This window comes from Podarcis raffonei, chromosome 5, assembly GCF_027172205.1.
Source record: "Podarcis raffonei isolate rPodRaf1 chromosome 5, rPodRaf1.pri, whole genome shotgun sequence".
NCBI lineage: Eukaryota > Metazoa > Chordata > Lepidosauria > Squamata > Lacertidae > Podarcis > Podarcis raffonei.
The window spans coordinates 86,690,529-86,699,484 of NC_070606.1; positions in this window are offsets into that span (position 1 = coordinate 86,690,529).

Here is an 8,956-nt window from a genome sequence, read left to right on the forward strand (position 1 = left end):
GCCATCTGAGGGAAGAAGGATAATTTGTCCTGAATCCCTTTTGGTTTACATTATTATTTATCATGCTCTGTTATAGAACAGCCTTCCTTGACCTGGTGCACTCCCCATGTCTTGGACTACAACTCCCATCACCCTCAATCATTGCCCATGCCCATTGAAGTATGCAGGCATTTTAAAATATAAATAGCATCAGCTGTGAATTGGATCACAGGCCTGCAAAGGCAACTTTTCATTTCCAGCCTTTGCTGTGATCCTGAGGAAAATCTCTCTTCTGAAACTGGTATTAGCTGGGGGGGGGGCGGGAGAATACCTTATTGACAATGGGGAGATCATCTTTCTAGCAGCTTGGGGATAGGGGTTTCATTCCCTGCTGTGTTCCCAGTAAGCTCCCCCTTTTGATGCTATAATTTTCAAATACCTGCATGTTAATTGCAAAGGTACAATTAATATTTGTACTGGTAGGACAGATCGTGAAGCTGAGGCTCCAATACTTTGGCCACCTCATGAGAAGAGAAGACTCCCTGGAAAAGACCCTGATGTTGGGAAAGATGGAGGGCACAAGGAGAAGGGGACGACAGAGGACGAGATGGTTGGATAGTGTTCTCAAAGCTACCAGCATGAGTTTGACCAAACTGCAGGAGGCAGTGGAAGACAGGAGTGCCTGGAGTACTCTGGTCCATGGGGTCACGAAGAGTCAGACACGACTAAATGACTAAACAACAACAACAATTAATATCATGTCTTGTTTGGTCCTTGCCCTATTTGGTGGTCTTCCAAGAGCTGGCTTGTTTATTTATTATATTTCTCCTGCAAGACCAGTGAAGAGTTTTGGCTAGTTCCAGCACTCAGCATTCTGGGGGTACTCACCTGTGGGGATTTCTACATCCCCGCAAGCAGATTCTCTTGAAACCACCCTTTACCAAGCAGAATAATATGAACCATCTTACCATAGTTTCTCTGGATGTGAAAATTTCTTCAGTAAGAAATGTGGGCAGTAAGTTATGAATACCATCTGACAAGTAATACCAGAGGGAAATATGTAAGGAAGCTGTGAAGCATCCATGCGGACGATGTACGAGTCGCACACAGAAATGTGCCTGGTTTTCCTGGAACATTTTAAATATTCATTGGTGGAGTCTGAGTTCCAGAATAATGCACCTCTATGGAAGCACCTCAATAACTCCACGATATCTTTTTTATGACTAAGGAACACAAAGGTGCATGTATGCTCTATTTGCTTTTTTAAAAAAATAATAATTATAAACCGTCCTGTGATTGAAGGGTGGTATAGAAATATCACATTGGCATCACATACAAACATCCAAAACAAATCAATACAGAATTACCACTTCCCCAGTGGCACAAAACATTTGCTAAAAGAAAGGCAGAGCAGTCTATCGGCATATCTCTTGGTCTCCAGGGAGATCAGACATCTGCAGTGTATTTCGACAACAAAAAACCAAATAGAGATATTTAGCCACTAACTTGGTGAGCTCCTGATCATTCACCAGTAATAGAAAATGTATGACCTCCAACTCTGGTTTTCATTTGGGGATACAGAGTTGATCTAGAAATTGCTGATGGAGATCAGCATATAGTTTACAATTAAGAACCATATGTGTGAGGGTTTCCACCAGGTGGTCTTCACATGGGCAAGTTCTTTCTCCTTCCACCCTGCCTGAGAACCTTCCCCAAAGGAGACTGGATGGATTTGAATTAAACCTGGCCAGCAAAAATGCCCTTCTTTCTTGAGGGTTAAGCAGACATTCAAGGTAATTGTGGTTAGTTTCATGTGCCCAAGAAAGTTGAAAATAAAGAGGGGAACATGTTTTCTCTGCTGCTACTGTTAGTAATAATGATGATGGTGATGATAGAATCATAGAATTGTAGAGTTGGAGGTGAACCCACGACCCTGAGATTAAGAGTCTCATGTTCTACCAATTGAGCAAGCCTTAACATATTTTCCTCGCTGATGCTGATGCAAGCAACAAACAGGTCAAAATGGTTCAGCTCACAGGGGAATCCCTCCAGCAATGCAGTAAAGCTTAGACCCTTTGTAAGGCAGTACATGTGAGATATATTTGCTAGTCCCAGGCACTCCACCCTCCCCATCCGGATTTGGGCCTGAAAGGCTTGGCTTTGTGGAGCAAGAGCTATTGTGGGGTTCTTTTTGATGCCTGACCAAATGCATTGGCCAACTGGGCAGAAAAGCAACCAGTTTGGTCCACTCATGTTTGCAAAAACCAGCACACAAACACAAACATGGTCACTGGTGAGTGTCTCTGAAAGATATTCTGCTGTTAAAGGTGCAGCTGGAAAGGAGGGCTGGAATGTTGTCAATTCTTAGTGAAAGTGACTGCTGGGAAGGTCTTAGTGCAGGGTTTACACACACACACACACGTCCTCCCCCAATCCCCAGATTGGAACAATCTCTCTTGTCTTTTGGCAGATTTGCTGCAGATATGAAGACAAATGCTTTGAGGAAGCTGAGGGAGACACAGAGCTAGGAGAAGATTAAATGGCTTGATACAGTGAGTGTGGGTTGAAATGCAAAGGACCAGACAGTATTTTTCTTCCTCCCTTTTCTTTTTCTGTTAAAACCCAACAGTGCTATTGGTTACATTTCACATTTTGCTGTTCTACAGACTGGTGCTAATTTATTGGCCAGACTCACAATATTGTGGCAGCTCATCGGGGTGGAAATGTATGACCTGTCAAGCGAACTGTAAAGAAACTCAACAAATCACATCTTTCAAAGGGAGACTTTTTAATCAGCTGGATTTTTTCAGCCAGTTCCTGTGAACCAAATGGTGAATCTGGTTAGCTCAGGAGATGAAATGCAAATAGGATTTACTCCCAATTTAGAGAAGGGGTTGGCACCAGAAAGGTTTCCCCATGTGTAAGAAATCCATGTCCTGGGTTATGTGCGAAGGTGCACCTTTCAAAATGAGGGAAGGGTCCTAGCTCAGTGATAGAGCACCTACCTTGCATGAAGAAGACCCCAATATCTATCTCCAGGTAGAGGTGCGAAACCCTAGAGAGTTGCTGTCAATCAGTGTAAACAGTATTGACTTAATTGGGCCTAAGGGAGCTTCCTATGTTCCCATATTCCTAAAACCATGAAGAATTGTCTCGCCCCATTAATAATGCCTGTGCTTCCTGATTTCTCTGAGCGCAAGCAAGATCCAGGGTAACTTAAGAGGGTCAATTTCCCTGTGCAGGGACTGGAAAGGTGTCCTGCTTTTATATTCTCTGCAAATAAAAGGGTAAGTGGAAAGAGGCAAGCAGAGTCACAGACAGACAGGTGCTAGTCCTAAATTAGATCTGTCCCTCTAAAGCAACAGCATATCGCTGCAGCTGCCAAAGGCTTCTTTTAGTTATTGAGCTCAAAAATCCAAATGGTTTCTCTTTCTGCCCATACTCAAAACAGCCTTTCCCTGCTCAGATCAAAGACAAATCCTGTTCCAGGAATGTGGGTGCATACTCTTGGGGGTCAATTGAGGACAAAGCTAACAGGAGACTTGGGCTGCACTTAAAACTTAGATGCAACTTCCTCCTAAACAATTTGGATTGAATTGAGGGGGAGGGAATGCATCAATTTTTTTTTAATATATATATATATAGATTTTTAATAGGTTTTTTTTTAACATTTCATTTTGAGAAATGTGTTTTCTTCTTTTTCTTCTTGGTCTTGAAAAGCTAGAGATGTTTCGAAACTCACAAAGGCAGGAAGGAACAAGGACACAGGTTAAACGAAGCATCTGAGTTTGTCTTCTCTTTCCGGAAACTATAAACAGTGGAAGGTGTAATGTATGAGCGGCAAATAGAATTTGTTAGGGGAGGGGCAGCTCAAACCATGAACCGAATAATTTCTGAATATATTCTGCCTGCAATTAAGATATGAAAACATAATTAGGCAAGCCAGATTAATCCTTAGTGAATAGTTTCTGCCCTCGGAAAACAGGCACATCTTTGCTTCTATGTGCAGAAAAGCCAACCCAGCCAATTAACAATAGATCTATATTTGCCTTGATGACTTCAAATATTGCTTTACTGTACATCTAGACTGTGAGATTCAATTACCCTTATTTAGCCAGCACAACTACCCATTCCCAAGTTTCTACACAGGACTGTCTTAAATATCTAACAAAACATACACATCCAACCTAAGGACTACGCCCACCACCAGTGTGTTCGGTATAAACATATTTTTCTTCTCCATGTGTGTGTGTGTTTGTGTATGTGTATGAGAGAGAGAGCGACAGAGACAGAGACAGAGACAGAGAGAAGGGTTCTGCAAGTCTGAAGAAGAATCTGACTGCTTTGATATAAAGCACTACAGCCACAGAGACAACAGGACTGGGCAACAACAAATGAATTAGGGAGTTGTCCTTGATAGTAAAGCATATACTTTTCAAATTCAATCTTTAGATAGCTCTGGGAAACTGAGCTATTGGTTGCTCTGGTTAGAATATACTGAACTTCCCTTTTCAGAAAGAGGTAGAAGGAAAGTGAAGAAGAAGAAGAAGAAGAAGAAGAAGAAGAAGAAGAAGAAGAAGAAGAAGAGTTTGGATTTGATATCCCGCTTTATCACTACCCTAAGGAGTCTCAAAGCGGCTAACAATCTCCTTTCCCTTCCTCCCCCACAACAAACACTCTGTGAGGTGAATGGGGCTGAGAGACTTCAGAGAGGTGTGACTAGCCCAAGGTCACCCAGCAGCTGCATGCGGAGGAGCGGGGAATCGAACCCAGTTCACCAGATTACGAGTCTACTACGAGTCTTAACCACTACACCACACTGGCTCTCAAGTGAGGATTGCTCACTGTGCCGTCACCATGAGGACCAGCAGCTTTCTGTTCCCTGTTTGCTTAACCCTCTTTTTTTGTTTTGGGTTTCTTGTCTGCCTCTTGCTCACTGCTTCATACTTTGCTAGTGATGCACTGCTGCCTTTGCCATGGAGTGGTAATCAACTAACTTTTACTCATTGAAAGTAATGGATCTAACTTAGTCATGTTCATTAATTGCAGGGTGTCTATTAGGAGAAAAACTCGGTTGAGTACCACCCGTGAATTCTGAAGGGAAGTGCCTAAATACTGGGGAGCTGTGATTGACAGTCAAGTGTGAAATGGCCCTCAATCCCCCTTTTTTCTTTGACTGACTTCAGTTTGAAGCTCTTCCTGATGTGTATTCCACTTGTAATAAAGAAATAAGATGTAGACAAGGGAGTTTGCATGGATTCTGAGCAGCAACAGAACTTGCGTCACAGTTTTTTTGTTTCAGAGCAGACTGCAGTTAATTAGCTAGCATGTCATATTAGGCTAAATTACTCTTGGTACATCAATCATTTGAAGGAGCCTGATTTACTACATAGCTCAGGCATACATGTGAGGTTCCCTTGCAGACAGAAATACAGGCAATATATCTGTACTAAATCGTTCTACCTTCACCCTGCATTAAAACAACTTCAGTAATATGGAATCTCATTCTTTTAATTATTATACTGGGTTGTGAATCCATACGAGGCTAGACTTGTGTATAAACCTTTTGCCAGCGACATTTCATGCACGTTAGCAAGAGGAGCTCACAGAGCACATCTAAATATTTTAGAGCTATCATTGTAAATCTCCAGCAACCTCCAGATCTGCCGAACTATCAGCCTAGTTCCTGTGGTCTGCATTTGTCTAAAATTAATGGGCCTTCCCTATGAGCAGCCATCGTTAATCTTGATACCAAAGGAAATAATCTCCCTTAACTGTATATTAATGACTCCGAAGACAGGTAGAAATGAGCAGATTAGGGAGATCTTGTTAATCGGAATCAGAGCTTTCTCTCTGACAGGTGCTGCAAAGGATTAATGCCTGTTTGCTTGCTGCTCCAAATGGTAGCAGATGTCTGTGAAGGTTGAGGAGGAAGAGTGAGAAATGATTGGCTTCACACACTGACACTGAGTGATAGCCAAGCCTATGATTAAATGTGTTGAAGTTGGTTGTTTGTGCAATAAAATTGCAAACTGGCCGTATAACTCTTTCAGCATGTTACCATACAGCAAACCACAAGTGAGGCATGGGCTTGGCAGGCAAGGAGATCGTTGGGGCCTCAGGCAGTGGTGGTTGGTGCCCATTGGTGGGGCAGAACGTGGGAAGCCCACTATTGGGTGGAACCAGAGCCAATGACAGGTGGACCCAACTGAGTCTAGCATTGTGCCCGCCTCCTCTTCCTCCCTTATGCTTTCTACAAGGACAACACAAAGATTTAAGGAGGAGGAAACTGATAGGCAGTGCAACATCCTGGATTGGCTTGTAAGTAAAAAAAGGTCTCCACCCTCCCCAACCCAAGTCCTGTCAGGAGTTCAGCCTACACTCGAGTAGACTCTGGCAGAGACAAATGCCCGACTGGCATGTTCCTTCCATCCTGGTCGATCGTTTGGGAGCTTCATAAGCTTTCTTCAGCCCAAACATCACAGCGACTGATGCCAACCAACACCGGCACACCTAGGGATCTGCAGAGTTTGCGCAACTTGCGTGACAGACCTCAGCAACTCATCATTTTGGCTAATCTACCTTTATTTACATATAAACACACACGGAGCACTGCAACATGGCTCCCTCTCTCTCTAGCATCAGACAGCAAAGAGAGAAAGAACAAAGGACAATAGTCCCACTTCACAGAACACAGTAACACAAACATCCTGTCTCCGTCACTTCCCACTCTGTGGAGTCAAAACATACACCATCATGTGATAGACAAAAATCCCATGACTGCAATCATAGATCTGGAATTCTAACAAGTCCAGCACTGTTCACAATATCCCATTAGCCACAGGAAATGGTCTTGACCCCATTCAAAGACCCCCAAGGAACACACTAAGAAGAAGAATAGAAGCATAACCACCCCACCCCACCCCACTCACCATTCCCTCCTCACATTCCCTCCTCGCCCTCTCCCCCTATTTCTTTCTGTCTTTCTGTCTTTGTTTCTTTCTTCTTAACTGTTTAAACCAATTCATGAACCAAGAACCTGTACATTGACCACTAATAATGAAACATATGTTGTAGATATTTTCCCACATTTATTATGCTATTTTTGTGATATTCAAATGATGAGAAAACTTGTTATACTTGTTTGTACAACATTATTCTTGTTTATAAAACCCAATAAAATAAAATAAAAGACCCTAGGGAATTGGAGAACCAAAGGATTTCTAGCAGGAATGCCTGGTTTTTTGTTTTTTGTTTCCAGAGCTATAATCTCCAGCATACCTTTGAGGAAAGAATGACAGCTAAATCAGTTTGAAACCACTTTTGTAGTAGATGCACCTTATTTGCCTCTACCTTTTGTAATGGCTGCGGCAAATCTGTCCCTTATTGCATCATGATCTGTCCCAGAATTGCATCGTGATCTGGTTCAGCCACAGCTCCAGTCAGTCCATTGCAGAATATATGCGAAACTGGGGAGGACAAGAGGGAGTTCCACAGAGCTATGCGATGATAGAACCTCAATGTTAAATTCTACATTTGCTAAGCCTGTTCTGCATCCTAATTCTTATTTCTAAGAGTCTCAGATGCTCAGACTTCTATAACTCCCCAATTTCAGGGTTGCCATACGCCCAGAATTTCCCAGACATAGCCAGAATACAGCAGCCGGAAACCGTGTCTGGGCAGAAATCGCTGAATTGCCCTGGAAAATCTGGACATGTCGGAAGTCTAGATTTTGGCAAATTTCCTTCAAAATAGCTCAATAACTTCTTTTTTGAGATTTTGCAACAGAAACAAAACAACCTCAACTTTTGTGTCTGGATTTTCACTTTTTGAAATATGGCAACCCAAGTGTTGCAGATGGTGATAGCAGTCACGAAATTAAAAGACGCCTGCTTCTTGGGAGAAAAGCAATGACAAACCTAGACAGCATCTTAAAAAGTAGAGACATCACCTTGCCAACAAAGGTCCATATAGTTAAAGCTATTGTTTTCCCAGTAGTGATGTATGGAAGTGAGAGCTGGACCATAAAGAAGGCTGATCGCCAAAGAATTGATGCTTTTGAATTATGGTGCTGGAGGAGACTCTTGAGAGTCCCATGGACTGCAAGAAGATCAAACCTATCCATTCTGAAGGAAATCAGCCCTGAGTGCTCACTGGAAGGACAGATCCTGAAGCTGAGGCTCCAATCCTTTGGCCACCTCATGAGAAGAGAAGACTCCCTGGAAAAGACCCTGATGTTGGGAAAGATGGAGGGCACAAGGAAAAGGGGATGACCGAGGACGAGATGGTTGGATAGTGTTTTCGAAGCTACTAACATGAGTTTGACCAAACTGCAGGAGGCAGTGGAAGACAGGAGGGCCTGGCGTGCTCTGGTCCATGGGGTCACGAAGAGTCGGACACGACTAAACGACTAAACAACAACAACAACAACCCAAGTGTACTTACAACATCTTTGCCCTTTCTTACAGCCCTCCTTCATACACTCTCTCCAGGGCTGAACATGACCAGACGCACACACTCTCTACCTTACAAATTGTGCCTGACAATTTCCCAGAAGAGAATGCAATTTTCTCCCCAGATGCAAATGGAGTCATGCAATTTTAATCCCTCTAATGACAGTAATCAATTACACTCTTTCCCCAATTCGCTGCAAACTTACTTCTTCAGTTTTTTCCTCTACACTCATACCTGCAGAGATCTTTTAAAATTCTATTATTTTCCTGTACAAGGTGGCTCCTTGGTACTAGAGGATTTCACCCTTTCTTCTGCTATCCACTGATTTGCTAACGATTGTTTTGTAAATAGCGTCATAGCCTTTCTCTGTCGCTTCCGTTCAAAGGTGCCACAATGTAAGAGGAAGGCACTAAAGCAGAAAGTGACCCGGTGACTCGGAATATGCTGTACAATTCTGCAATTTGGTTGCAGCAAACATAAGAGCAAAACAAGCAGACAACAAAAAACCACCCACAAATACACA